Genomic DNA, 15,145 nt, shown 5'->3' with positions numbered 1-15,145 from the left:
AGCCCCCACCACCACCATCAGCCCTACCACCACCATCAGCCCCCCATCAGCCCCCACCACCACCACCAGCCTCCCCACTATCAACCCCCACCACCACCAGCCCCCACCACCACCATCAGCACCCACCACCATCAATCCCCACCACCACCATCAGCCCCACCACCACCATCAGCCCCCACCACCACCATCAGCCCCACCCACCATCAACCCTCACCATCATCAGCCCCACAACCACCATCAGGCCCCCCACCACGATCAGCCCCCACCACAATCAGCCCCACCACCACTATCAGCCCCCACCACCACCACCAGCCCCCACCCCCACCATTAGCCCCCACCACCATCAGCCCCACCACCACCATCAGCCCCACCCACCACCAGCCCCCACCACCATCAGCCCCACCACCATCAGCCCCCCCACCATCAGCCCCCACCCCCACCATCAGCCCCCCACCATCAGCCACCACTACCACCATCAGCCCCACCACCACCCTCAGCCCCCACCACCACCATCAGCCCCACCACCACCATCAGCCCCACCACCATCAGCCCCACCACCATCAGCCACCACTACCACCATCAGCCCCACCACCACCCTCAGCCCCACCACCACCACCATCAGCCCCCACCACCACCATCAGCCCTACCACCACCATCAGCCCCCCATCAGCCCCCACCACCACCACCAGCCCCCCCACTATCAACCCCCACCACCACCAGCCCCCACCACCACCATCAGCCCCACCACCACCACCATCAGCCCCCACCACCACCATCAGCCCCACCACCACCACCATCAGCCCCCACCACGACCAGCCCCCCCAACATCAGCCCCACCACCACCAGCCCCCACCACCACCATCAGCCCCCACCACAACCAGCCCCCCCACCATCAGCCCCCACCACCACCACCATCAGCCCCCACCACCACCAGCCCCCACCACCACCATCAGCCCCCACCACCACCATCAGCCCCACCACCACCATCAGCCCCCCCACCACCATCAGCCCCACCATCACCATCAGCCCCCACCACCACCATCAGCCCCCACCACCACCACCATCAGCCCCTACCACCACCATCAGCCCCACCATCACCATCAGCCCCCACCACCACCATCAGCCACCACTACCACCATCAGCCCCATCACCCCCATCAGCCCCCCCACCACCATCAGCCCCCACCACTACCATCAGCTACCACCACCATCAGCCCCACCACCAACATCAGCCCCCACCACCAACATCAGCCCCCACCACCATCAGCCCCCACCACCATTATCAGCCCCCACCACCACTGTGTTTGTTTTATGCAGAAGTTCATGAGATTTCAGACTGAATTAGAAAAGAGAACATTAGAAACTAATTAAGTCTATAGACACAAAAAGATGGAAATGACTTGATGTGAACTGCAGGTGCAGTATAATCTTCTTAATAAATTCCAGTTCTAGCCAGCACAGCTTCCTGAGTGATCCAGGATTAAAATAAAAACACAGTTTAAAATGGAGTATCCCCTCCCCTTTTTCCTTGAATTGTAGTCCTTCTCTTGATCCTCTTAGGAGCACATCAAACTTTTCTTCTTCCTGTATTTTTCCTTGCTATTAAAAGAAAATGAATTGTATTGCTTTCTTCACATGCAAAAATGTTCCTAATGTCCACAACAAAAAAAGTTTCCTAGGGTTGAGATTACAAACCCTGTGTGGACCACTACACCCATCTTCCAGTAGTTTCTTTTTCTCTTATAGATATACAGGGTCTCCCTATGTAGCTCCAGCTGTCCTGGAACTATGTAGACCACACCAGGCTGGCCTCAAACTCACAGAAATTTGCCTGCCTCTGACTCTGGACTGCTGGGATTAAAGGCGTGCACCACCACAACTGGTCCCTGTATTTTCTTCCAGAGGTTTTCATGTTGCCAATACCCCTCAACCAAAGACTGCCTAAAGCATATGCATGAAGAAGTTAGTGGTTTGTTTTTTTTTTTTCTTTTTGAGACAGGGCTTCTCTGTGTAGCTTTGGAGCCTGTCCTGGAACTTGCTCTGTAGACCAGTTTGGCCTCCAACTCACAAAAATCCACCTGCCTCTGCCTAGTGTTTTGTTTTTGTTTTGTTTTAATTCATTGCAGCAATCATGGTTCTTCTGCTTCAGGCTCCTGAGTGCTAGGATTATAGGGATGTACCATCATACCCAGTTATGCCATACTTTAAGAAGCTAGTCTGGGCTACACAGCCAATTCTAGGCCAATGTAGGCTACAGAATGAAGCAATTTCTCAAGAAACAATAAATGCCAATGAATGAACAGATAGATAGATAGATAGATAGATAGATAGATAGATAGATAGATAGATAGATAGATAGATACATACATACATACATACATACATACATACTTACATACTTACATACATACATACATACATACATACATACATACATACATACATACATAGATAAATGCTAAACCAAGCCTGATGACACTATTCAGAATGTGGAGGCAAGAGGATGACAAGTTCAAGTTCAAGGCCTGGCTGGGCTACTGAGTGGATCCAAGGACAACCTGGACAATTTAGCAAGACCTGTATCCAAATAAAATGCAAAATCAAAAGCTGAGACTAAAGGCCAGGGATATAGTGCTTGCCTAGTTTATACAAGACCCTAGGTTTGATCCCTAGCACTACAAAAAGAAAAGAAAAGAATAGCTTTAGATAGATGTGGATCAATTAAAAGGAAAATCTTTGTGACCTCTATCAGCCTATAGGAAATCAGTGTTTACAGGACGTATTTAAAGACTGAATAAAGTCAATAGTTAAACATAGATTGGGAGGTGTTGGTAAGAGAGAGAGAGACCTTAGAGATGTGAAAATTCAGGGTCTGGGAAATAGATACTGTAACTTGTCTGGATACAGTAGCTGATGATGCTAAACCCAGACCTTATCATGATACTATATTATTGTGAGCTGCTATGTTGGAGCAGCAGGTGCAAAGTATTTCTCTTACACTACTGTTACTGTTTTCACTAATTGTTATTTATATGTGTGTGTACATACATATATACATATATATATATGTAACGTATATATTCCTTACAAGTACTGCTATTGCCATAGCAGTCCTATGAACATTGTTAACATGATTCTACTAAAGAAGAAAAGCTCAGAGAGTTGGAACAGTTTTCCCAAGATCCCTTACTTAGCAAGTAGGTCCAGGACGGAGAAAAGTACAGTGGTGTTAAATGAGAATAGAAGAATTTGAGTTCTGATCCTTCTGTTTAATGGTTAAATTGCCTTGAATCAATTATTTGACATCAGTTCACTCATCTCAGAAAGGACCTTGGAGCTTTTCTGTGAAAACACATGGCTGAGCCCAGTGTGGTGGCTCATGTCTATAATCCTAGCACTTGGAAAGTGGAGGACGGAGAATCAGGAATTCAAGGTCATCCTGGGCTGCCTTGAAAGTTCAAGGACAGTCTGGAGTACAGAAGACCTTGTCTCAAAACAGTAACAACAACAACAATTATTTGGCTGGTCTGTGCAGACACTTCAATCAGAATGTTTCAAATTGTTTTTCTCTCCTCCTTCCGTACCCCAGATAAACCCACCTTTCACGGAATCGCAGCCTCCTCCGTGATATCACATTAAACCTAACAGCAGAAATACAAATAACCCCAAGGGGAAAAAAAACACTTTAGCAGCTAATGTTGCCTTGTTTCTGGCCCTTTAAATCACCGTGGTCTTTGTTATATGGATGTGCATATACAAAATTTCATGATTTTGCCCATTCTGAATTTGCTGACTGACTTTCAGATAGGTTGAAATTTAGTTTCATTCAGTCTTTGGATTTCTGGGAATCTTATCTTAAAAAACAAAACCGAAAACAACACCGTCTCCTGTAGCCTGGGTGGGCCTTCAACTTTCTATGTAGCTAAGCCTAACCATGAACTCCTGATTCTCCTGCCTCTACCTCTCAAGTGTGGGGATTACAGGTATGTGCCACCAAGCCTAAATTCTAAGAAGGTTTTGTTTATTTTTAAGTTATTTTTTCTTTTATTATTTAGATTATAATATAATCATATTATTTCTCTCTTTCCTTTCCTCTCTCCAAACCACCCATATACTCCTCCTTGCTCTCTTTCAAATGCATGGCCTCTGTTTTCACTAATTGTTATTTATATGTGTGTGTACATACATATATACATATATATGTATATACATACACATGTATATGTAACGTATATATTCCTAAATATAACCTGGTTATATACTACTCATATGTATGTTTTCAGGACTGATCTAAACTAATTCATGGAGATATGATAGACATACCAAAAGGTGTGTGTATTTAATGTTTGCAATGTGCTGAGTTAGGAGATACGTATATACCCATAAAACAGTCGCCACAGTCTATGCCATAAACCTGTATCTTATCTCCAAAATTTTCTTCCTACCCTCTGTTTAATTTTCTTTCTCTATTTAGTTATTTGTTTATTTATTTACTTCTTTCTCCCTTTCTTCAGTACTGGTGAATGAACATGCTAAACAAGTGCTCTAAACTGGGCGGTGGTGGCGCACGCCTTTAATCCCAGCACTGGAAGCAGAGCCAGGCGGATCTCTATGAGTTTGAGGCCAGCCTGGTCTACAAAGCAAGTTCCAGGACAGACTCCAAAGTTACCAAGGAGAAACCCTGTCTTGAAAAACAAAGAAACAAACAAACAAACAAAAGTGCTCTAAAGCTACATCCCCAGTCCCCTCCCCCATTTTTTGACTTCAGGTCTCACTTCATAATCTAGGCTGGCCCTTCAAACTCACTCTGTAGCCCAAGCTGACCTGGAACTTGAGATCCTGCCTCAGCCTCTTAATTCTGGGGATTACAGGTGTTCACCACATGCCCAGCTTTACTGTTTTCTGTTTGCTAAATTATTTATTTTTTCTCTGTAGTCCTGGGGGTTGAACCTGAAGGCTCAAGCATGCTAAACAAGTGTTCTACCACTGAATGATATCACCACTCCTAACTTTTATTTGAAGCAGGTCTCACTAAATCCCACAGACTGCCTCAGATTTGCAAACTTCCTTTCTCCAGTCCAACAGCTGAAATTAAAGCTGTGTGTCACTCCCTACCTGGCCTCTTCCATATTTTCTACCTTAATTTTACTGGATTAATTAGCAGCATTTTTTTTGTTCTTGTCCTGGAACTCGCTCTGTAGACCAGGCTGACCTCGAACTCACAGAGATCCGCCTGGCTCTGCCTCCGGAGTGCTGGGACTAAAGGTGTGCACCACCACCGCCCGGCTAATTAGCAGCATTTAACCAAGCTGATGATTTCATTCTTAGTGTAGATGACAGCATGTCAAGGTGAGAAACATGATTTTAGATCATCATTTCAAAGTTTTCAGTCCACAGTCCTTGACTCAGATGATTCTGGCCCCATGGTGAAACAGGACTTTATGACAGCAGGAACATGATAGATGAGGGAGCAGAGAACAGGGTGCAACCCCAATGACCCACTTCCTCCAACAAGGCCCCACCTCCTACTCCTCACCATCTCCCATAATACTATCAGCTAATTATTTTATTAAATAATTAATTGAATACTGATTGGTACCCAGTACAAAATCAATTCCCAAAAACCCATCAGCTGGCAAACAAACTCGTAATCTCCAAGCCTAAAGAGAATATTTCATATTTAAATCATGATAGTATCTCTCTTTCCTTTACACTCTACAACAAATCTATCACCAAATCCTCTCAATCCCTCAGTTCTCTCTGCAAAATATGCCATTCTCACTGTCTACACTAAGAAATCTTGGGGGCCAACAGGACACCTCAGTGGGTAAAGATACTTGTCACAAAGGCCTGACAACCTGATTTTAATCCCCAGAATGCACATAAAGGTGGAAGGTGAGAACCACAGCACTGTCCTCTGACCTCCACGTGTACACCATGGCAAACATCGGTTTTCCCCCCCCCCACACACACACACCCTAATGAATAGTTATTTTACTTGGGAAAAGTCTGGGATTGCAGCTCTGTGGCAGAACCATTGCTTAGTGCTGAGTCCCATCCCCAGTATTGCAATAAGAGAAGAAAAGTTTCAAAGAAGGAAGGAGAGGACACAGGGAGAAGGAGGGAGGAAGAAAGAAACAGAATGAACAGAAGAAACATTAATCTTCTTGGTGTTACTAATGGTCCGGACTTAATATTTCCAGGTTCTTGGCCTCTTATCAAAAGAGTTGAAAGTAAGGACTCACACAGATTTGCAAAAGAAACAAAGTAACTGTTTTTTTTTCCTGTGAGACAGGGTTTCTCTGTAGCTTTGGAGCCTGTCTGCCAGGCTGGCCTCCAACTCACAGAGATCCACCTGTCTCTGTCTCCCCAGTGCTGGGATTAAAGGTGTGTACCATCAGCCCTACCAGCCGGCTGCAAGGTAACTTTTTATTCACAGCAAGTGATACTACAGTTTAGAGAGGAATAGATACACTGTTGAGATCGACAGCAGGCCATGTGAGTGATTGTTCAATACTCAAGAGTCCAAATTATTGTTCAGGGTTTTCTCTTATGGGATTCAAGAGAAGGAAGACTTTGGTTACCAAGGACTGTAACAAGGACAGTCTGATAGACATTTTAATATATTTAATATATTTCTTTTTCCCACAACACTTCTGCTTTTCTCTTTTTTTAAATTGTGGTATTGGGGCTGGAACCTAGGGCTATAGGCATGCCATACAAGTGGTCTGCCACTAAGCTCTTTCCTGGGATTCAGAATTTTTTTTGGTTTTTCGAGACAGGGTTTCTCTGTGTAGCTTTGCACCTTTCCTGGATCTCCCTCTGTAGACCAGGCTGGCCTTGAACTCACAAAGATCTGCCTGACTCTGCCTCCCAAGTGCTGGGATTAAAGGCGTGCGCCACCACCGCCTGGCTCAGAATTTTAAATAACTTTTAAATGAAAGAAATGGGGTGAGGGTCTCGTTATTGTTGCCTAGGCTTGTTTTGAACGTGTGAACTCAAATAATCCTCCCATCACACCTGGCATAAAATAAAAAATAAAAATAAAAAATTCACAAAGAGGGGGCTGGAGAGATGGTTCTGTGGTTAAGAGCACTGGCTGCTCTTCCAGAGGTCCTGAGTTTGATTCCCAGCACCCACATGGTGGCTCACAGCCAACTATATAGTGAGATCTGATGCCCTCTTCTGTCATGCAGGCACACAGGCAAGTTGAGCATTCATTTACATAAAATACAGTTTTTTAAAAAAATTCACAAAAGAGACTCTTCTTCAACCTGCTAGTAAGTGGCCTTTACATTCTTTGTATACTTGTTTCCTATGAAAGAATATACTTTTTTTCTTTTCTTTTTGAGTTAGGGTCTCTCCACGTACCTTTAGCTGGCTTGAAACTCGCTTCTGAATCAAGCTAACCTTGAACTCATAGAGATCCATCTGCCTCTGCCTCCCAACGGCTCAGATTAAAGGCATGGTACACCAGCCTCTGCTCAACATAACTATTTCTTAACTGGTTCTAACACTCGATCAGGCTTTGAATTTGAATTTTCTGGGAAAGTGGCTTTGCTGCCACCACTTTTAAGGCTCACATTCCCATTCCAGTTCCTCATGAAAATTTTCAACAACTACTTCAGACTAAGGCTCCCTTTTCATCACCCAAAAACATTACAGTTGTTTTCTGCGCTGACTTTCCACTGGGTAGAGTCTTGGCAAGAAGTGATTCCTAATACCAGCTTTCCACTACTGGCTCCCATTACAAAAACTGAAGGGGCCAGCGCTTTTCTTCCTCCAACTTTTCAAACATTGTGTGGTATTTGGCTCAATTTAGGACCTTGAATCCTAGCTGAGTGATGCAATGATGGAGGAAACTTTAAAAGCAAGACTGCACTAATTTATGCAATTGTCATGGCATCCCATATCTTCTTTTTCCCTTTTCTATTCCTTCAGATTCAAAATCAGGCCTGGAGAGATGGCCAAGCAGTCAAGAACACTTGTTGCTCTTGCAGAGGGCCCTGGTTCAATTCCCGCACTCACATGGAGGCTCACAGCTATTCATAACTCCAGTTCCAAGGGATCCAACAGGCATGTGCATATGATGTACATGTATGCGTGAGGGCAAAACATTCATACATGTAAAGTAAATAAGTCATTCAAAAGAGAGAGAGAGAGAGAATCAAAGGAACTTGTGCTCCAGACTCTTATGTGAGGGTCATAGAAGGGAGGATATTCCAAATCTGTTTCCTAATGTCAGCTTTGTTTTACAAGGGATGTGATTCCGTTATTTGGGACCTTCTAACTGGTACCAGAGAAAAGTCACAGAGCCGTTCATTCAACGACATTCATTCACAAAAGCCTACTCAGTTTTGGAGCAGTCAGTATTTAAGATGGTGGTTATCAATGATGAGAAGTGCTTATACATGGGCTTGGCTTTCATTAGTTTCCATTCCATGTGGCAAAAGAGAAACTATAAGCAACTTCAGATAGTAATAGTTATATGAAGAAAATCAAGCATGAAAATGTAACAGAGTAAGACGTGGGGTGTAGTGTGGAGCAGAGCATTACAGTGGTTGGGCAAGACCTCTTTAAAGACATGGTATTTGATCTGAGATATGAAAGATATGTAGACATTTGGAGGAAAATAAGTCTAGGCAGAAGGGAAAACAAGTACAAATAGCTAGGGGTGAAATGGGTTTGGTGTGTTGAAGAACCAGAAAGAACTCAAACCGAGGGAAAATACAATCAGAGAGAAACAAAATCTGGGACTGAGGATGCAGCTAAGCATCTCTATCCCCAGTATCACAAATAAAACAAAACCAATCAACCAACCTAAGAACACAAAAACAACAGAAAGGCCCTCGAGACTGAGGTAGATTGGGTGAAAAGTAGAAGATGAGATCTCTTAAGAAACCAGAATGAGGTAAGGCCGAGTAAGCAAGTAAGTAGAAGAACTTTTTCTTGGGGTTAGGGATTAAACTCAGGTCCTCATACAAGCAAGTATATACTTATACACCCAGCTGCACCTCCAACCAGTATTTTGATGAATGGGGAGACATAGGACTATTTTGTGTCTATCGAAGTATCTAACTGATCCATCCAAGCAGGCTAGGCTACCAACCCAAGTGATAGGAGGGTTTTCTTTTGCCTTGGTATTCTCTGGCATCCCAGGTTGTCCTCAAACTCTCCAAAAGCCTCTCCCAGACTTCAAGTACTGGAACTACAGGCATAGGCCTTCACACCTGGAACGGGAGGACTGTTTTTGAGGCAGGGTCTTCTGATGTAGCCTTGGCTGGCCTTGAGCTAGCCTCCAATTTACTGTTCTCCTGCCTTAGCTTCCAGAATGTTGGGATTATAGTTGTGTGCTACCGCGCTTATCTTAAAGGTGGGACTTGGTTAAAGTTAGTTCACTGGACTCCGTTGGCAACTTCAACAATAGACAAAGGGCAAAGGTGGACACAGAACAGAAGAAAGATAGGAGCTTGCTTGCTCTTTAACTGTTACTGTGTAACCTTGAAAAGGAGGGCCAGGCCTTTAATCGCAGCGCTTCCCAGAGGCAGGCAGATCTCTGTGAGTTCCAGGCCAGCCAAGGATACATAATGAGACCCTTACTCAAAAAAAAAAAAAAAACCCACAATAAAATAAGTTAGAAGAAAAACTTTGAAACCTCTCCAGAGTGAGCACATAGTCCCGTAGCAGTTGTGTTGGAGAAGGTGCCACTGCCTAAAGAGTAAGATGCCCCCTTTCCATGTAGATGCAAGCCCACACTAAGGCTCATGGCATGGTAACAGAGTGCCAACTGGATTGCAGCCCCCACTGACTCCAGCACCTGCTTGCCCAATAGCCAGATATACCTGTTCAGCGAGCAAACTACAGACAGCGCTATCTACAGTCTTGATGAAAGAGATTTGCAGGTGACCCTTGAGGCATCAGGGTAGCAGCAGGATAGAGGAAAGGTCACCACGTAAAGGGGAAAGGTGAAGAGATCCTTTGTGCTAGGAAGCTGGGAGGCCGGAGCATTAATGCTCATCTTTTTAAGCAGCTCTAATGTCTACCAAATACATGGACTCCAACTCATCCCAAGCCTAAACAACTCCCAAAGACAGGATTTGGCCACGTTACGCTGGAAATCAGAGGATGAGGTCCTTGTCTTCACAGAGAGAAGCCATCACCCTAGACTCCCAGGAAGGATGGCAGCTTCCCTCCCAAGGGATTACAGAAGCAGCTGTGGCTTGCTGTGAATTGTGAAAAATGAAGATATTAATCCCTAGAGTGGGCCTGGCCCTTAGTGGGCACTCAGCAGACCTCCACTCTAAGTGTAATCCTTCCATGGGTTCACTGAAGGATCATCGATGAATCATTTCCCCTTTGTGAGATAGTGTGTTCATTTGTACAAAGTACTATTCCCGTAAAGAGGATTGGAGGAATCACTTAGGGTAAAACATTTACCTGGTTTGCAAGGTCCTAGGTTCAATCTCCAGCACTGAAAAAAGCATTATCAGGGCTAGAGAGATGGCTCAGAAGTTAAGAGCACTGACTGCTCTTCCAGAGTTCCTGAGTTCAATTCCCAGCAATCACATGGTGGCTCACAACCATCTGTAACGAGATCTGATGCCCTCTTCTGGCCTGCAGTCATACTTGCTGTATACATAATAAATAAATAAATCTTTAAAAAAAAAGCATTATCAATCCATCATCTGTCTGTCTATCTATCATCTATCTATCTATCTATCTATCTATCTATCTATCTATCTATCTATCTATCATCTCCCTACTTACCTATCCCCTTCAATGAAAAGTTTCTGAGGCATGGCGGCTCACGCCTGCAATCCTAGCCCTTGGGATGCTGAGGCAGGGCGAATGCCACATGTTTGAGGCCTGCATCAGCTCTATGGTGAGTTAGAGCTTAGCGTGGCCTACAGAGTGAGACCCTGCAAAGAGAAAGGGGGGAAGTTTCTGGAGAAAATGGAAGGAAGTATTGAATGTGAAGGAAACCCTGGGAAAGCTAGTCAGTAAAGTGCTTGTCTTGTGAGTGTGAGGACCTGAATTGGATTTTTAAAGCTGAGTGTGGTGGCCTGTGCTTTAATCCTAGTGCTGGGAAGACAAAAACAGGTGGAACCCTGAGGCTCCCTGGCCAGCCAGTTCAGCCTACTTGGTAAGTTCAAGGATAATGAGGGATACTCTCAAAAACAAATGGACACAATGACTGAGGAATGACACCCAAGATTGTCTTCTGGTCTAAACACACAAACACACACAGAGAGAGAGAGAGAGAGAGAGAGAGAGAGAGAGAGAGAGAGAGAGAGAGAGAGAGAGAGAGAGATGTACACACACATCTGAACACATACTCTGAAACCCCATGCACACAAACATACACAAAGAAGCCCACATAAAATATGTACACTAATAAAAGTGTTGGATGTGGGGACTGGGAAGATGGCTCAGCACTTAAGCTATTTCAGAGAACCCAGGTCTGATTCCTAGTACCCACAAGGTGGCTCACAATAATCTGTAACTCCAGTTACAGGGGATCAGATGCCTTCTTCTGGTCTCCACAGGCACTAGGCACACATGTGATACACAGACATACACACAGACAGAACACTTAGACACACGAAATAAAATAAATAGATCTTTAAATAACAAAATCCAGGCATGGTAGCACACAACTGTAATCTCAGCACTCAGAAGGCTAAGAGGAGAATCATAGTTTAAGGCTGGCCTGGGCTACTTGGTGGGCTCTGGGTCAGCCTAAGCTGCAAATCAAAGCCCTGTCTCATAAAAAAGGAACAGGGCAGTACCTTAGTACTGTGTGTATGTGTGTGTGTGTGTGTGTGTGTGTGTGTGTGTGTGTGTGTGTGTGTGCGCGTGTTGAGACAAGGTTTCTCTGTGTAGCCCTGGCTGTCCTGGAACTCACTCTGTAGACCAGGCTGGCCTTGAACTCACAGAGATCCACCTGCCTCTGCCTCCCGAGTGCTGGGATTAAAGGCGTGCGCCACCACCGCCCAGCTAGTACTGCTTTTATATGAGAGAAATAGAGGCTTCTGTGGATAGCACAGCACACTGTAATTTCAGAGTAAAGGAAGCTGGAGACAAGAGGATGGAAAGTCAGCATAGGCTAGGTAGGGAAACACTGTCTCAAAAAGTTTAGTTGAATAGTAGTACTTAGATAATTCCTCCCCCCACCCCAGCAGTTTAGAGGAAATGCTCCCTCCAGTTTTCTGATCCCTCTACTTTTCTTTGTTCTTTCCTTTTTTGTTCTTAAGGACTTTCCTTTTGTTTTTCTCTTTTTCTCCTTTCTTGGCCTCCCTCTGTTGCATCCTTTGTAGTCTTTGGTAATTTGGATTTCCGATTTTCTGGATGTTTCCCTATTTTCTTCCCTTCAATCATTCCCTTCAGTGCATGGAGTGAATCTACCTGTCTTAGTGTGCTATTGCTGCAAAGAGACACCATGAGGTTCAGTCCATTGTCATCATGGTGGGAAGCATGGCAGCACGCAGGCAGACATGGTGCTGGAGAGGAGCTGAGAGTTCTACATTCGGATCCACAGGCAGCAGGAAGAGAGAAACTCTGGGCTTAGAATGGCCTTTTTTTTTTTTTTAACCTCAAAGCCCACTTCCATTGACAGCTTCCTCCAACAAGGCCACACCTCCTAATCCTTTCAAATAGTGCCACTCCCTCGTGACCAAGTATTCAAATCAATGATCTGAATCAAATCAAATCAAATCAATGTGGGGGGGCATTCTCACTCAAACCACCACACTACCTCTCTACCCCACAACTCTCTCAAGTTTTGTACCCTTCCACACAGTAAGAGTCTAACACTCTCACAGGTCTGAAGTGGATGCTGAGACCTCCCACCTCTAGACCTGAAGAAGGCCAACCTGGCCCTCAGGCAGGATCAAGAAGTAGCAGAAACGGGGGCATTGCATTAACAGCACCACGCTTTTTGTTGTTAGTGAATAGTCATTGTATAGCACAATGGGTTTCATTATGACATTCTCATAAACATATAGAGACATCTTGATTTTTTTTGTTTTTGTTTTTCCAGACAGCATCTCACCAGGTAGCTCTGGCTGTCCTGGATCTCTCTCTGTAGACCAGGCTGGCCTTGGACTCACAGAGAATCACCTGCCTCTGCCTCCTGAGAGCTGGGATTAAAGGTATGCATCACCAACAGCATCTTGATCTTATCTGCCCTCCCTTTACCTTCTTTCCATCCCTATTGCTGTTCCCATTGGCTCCCTTCCTCTTCCCAAGAGTTTCTCTTTCTGCTTTCAAGTCTTATTATTAGTTTTGAGACAGTCTCACTCTGTAGCCCAGACTAGCCTTGAACTTGCTTGCAGCAATCTTCCTTCCTCTTGTTCTCGAATAGTGGGATTGTCGTCTAGCGACCACACTCAAATCTTTCTTTTTTTTGGGGGGGTGGGGTGGGGGAGAAGGTCTTCATTTTTTTATTCTTTTTTTTTTTTTTTTTTTTTTTTTTTTTTTTTTTTTTGGTTTTTCGAGACAGGGTTTCTCTGTGTAGCTTTGCGCCTTTCCTGGAACTCGCTTTGGAGACCAGGCTGGCCTCAAACTCACAGAGATCGGCCCGGCTCTGCCTCCCGTGTGCTGGGATTAAAGGCGTGCGCAACCACCGCCCGGCCCATTTTTTTTTATTCTTTATGTACAAAGATTAGCATGATCCGTTTCATTGTGTAGACAGTCTTGAATAATCCATTCAAGGTCGCTTAGTCCAACTTAATGAAGCCTATGTCCTTCGAGTACTGGCGGAAACACTGATGGCTCATGTTCAGGCCGTATTTCCGGATCAGACCTTGGCACTTAGAGCAGACATGGCAAGAGCGAGAGCCCTGGCCGAACTTCCCTGGGTGACTCCAGTAGAGCTGCTGGTGACCCATCTTGCCTTCAGACGGCCAACGAGGAAAAAGGAGCGAGCTCCACACTCAGATCTTAAGTCTTATTTTTTATTATGTGCCAGGGGGAGGCAGGGAGGCATGTGCACACCTTGACAAATGGGTGGAGGTCAGAGATTAATTTGTGGGCTTGGTTCTCTCCTTCTACCATGTTTGTTCCTGGGAATCGAACTCAGATCATCAGGCTTGACAGCAAGCACCTTTAACCACCGAGCCCTGTCACTGGTTCCACACTTGCTCTCTTTCCTTGCTCCACATACAATTAATGTTCGTCTGAGAGCTTGGTTTGCCTTTCTAGGAAATAAAACTCTTCTAAGAAACCACACCATTTAAGCACTTGGTTTGCCTCGAATCAAGCAACAGATAAGAAAATGAAAACAGAAAGGGCTTTTAAAACCAATTTACTCCACACACAAATGTAATTCTAATGAATAATCAATACAGCAGTGGATCATTTTTCCTATGACTCCTTGGAGAAGCTTTGAAGAGCATTTCAATCAGTGGAATGGGTAAGGTTAAAATGTTCTTTTGGAAATAACTCCAACTGATTTAAAGATGAAAGTACATAAATAAAAGCCAAGGTGGCATTTGATCTTCACAAATATTCAGTGATGTTCCTCTGCGGCTCTTGTAAGGGAAACACTGATGGAATAAGACTGATATGTAGTGGGAAAGGGTCAAATGCCTGCAGATTCAGCGTGGCTAGGAACAAAGCCGAGGGAAGAACAGTGCCAAGGGACTGACTGCTGTGTTCAGGCTGGAGAGGCGGGCGGACAGACCCTGGCAGTGTGGCTATGTTGCTTGTTGGTTTTTACTTCTCCAGGCTTATTTCTCCCCCTTCCTTGTGCTGGCTGGTTTTGTGTGTCAGCTTGACACAAGTTAGAGTCTTCAGAGAAAGGAGTCTCAGCTGAGGAAAGGCCTCCTTGAGATTCAGCTGTAGGGTATTTTCTCATTTAGTGATCAATGAGGGAGGGCCCAGCCCACAGTGGGTGGTGCCATCCCTGGGCTGGTGGTCCTGGGTTCTATAAGAAAGCAGGCTGAGCAAGCCATGGGAAGCAAGCCAGTAAGCAGCACCCCTCCATGGCCTCTGCATCAGCTCCTGCCTCAGGAATCCTGCCCTGTTTGGGTTCCTGCCCTGACTTCCTTCAGTAATGAACAGCAATGCTGAAGTGTGAGCCAAGAACCCTTTCCTCCCCAACTTGCTTTTTGGTCATGGTGTTTGGCCGCAGCAATAGAAACCCT

The 15,145-nt window shown here is 45.0% G+C and overlaps 1 pseudogene; it reads right to left on the bottom strand.

The window, feature by feature from the left end:
- Window positions 1-13,699: 13,699 nt before the first annotated feature.
- Window positions 13,700-13,889, bottom strand: LOC102915435 (small ribosomal subunit protein uS14 pseudogene; annotated as a pseudogene).
- Between the last annotated feature and the right edge of the window lie 1,256 nt (window positions 13,890-15,145).

Source organism: Peromyscus maniculatus, chromosome X, assembly GCF_049852395.1.
Source record: "Peromyscus maniculatus bairdii isolate BWxNUB_F1_BW_parent chromosome X, HU_Pman_BW_mat_3.1, whole genome shotgun sequence".
Taxonomy (NCBI): Eukaryota; Metazoa; Chordata; class Mammalia; order Rodentia; family Cricetidae; genus Peromyscus; species Peromyscus maniculatus.
This window is presented reverse-complemented; position numbering and strand designations above follow the sequence as displayed.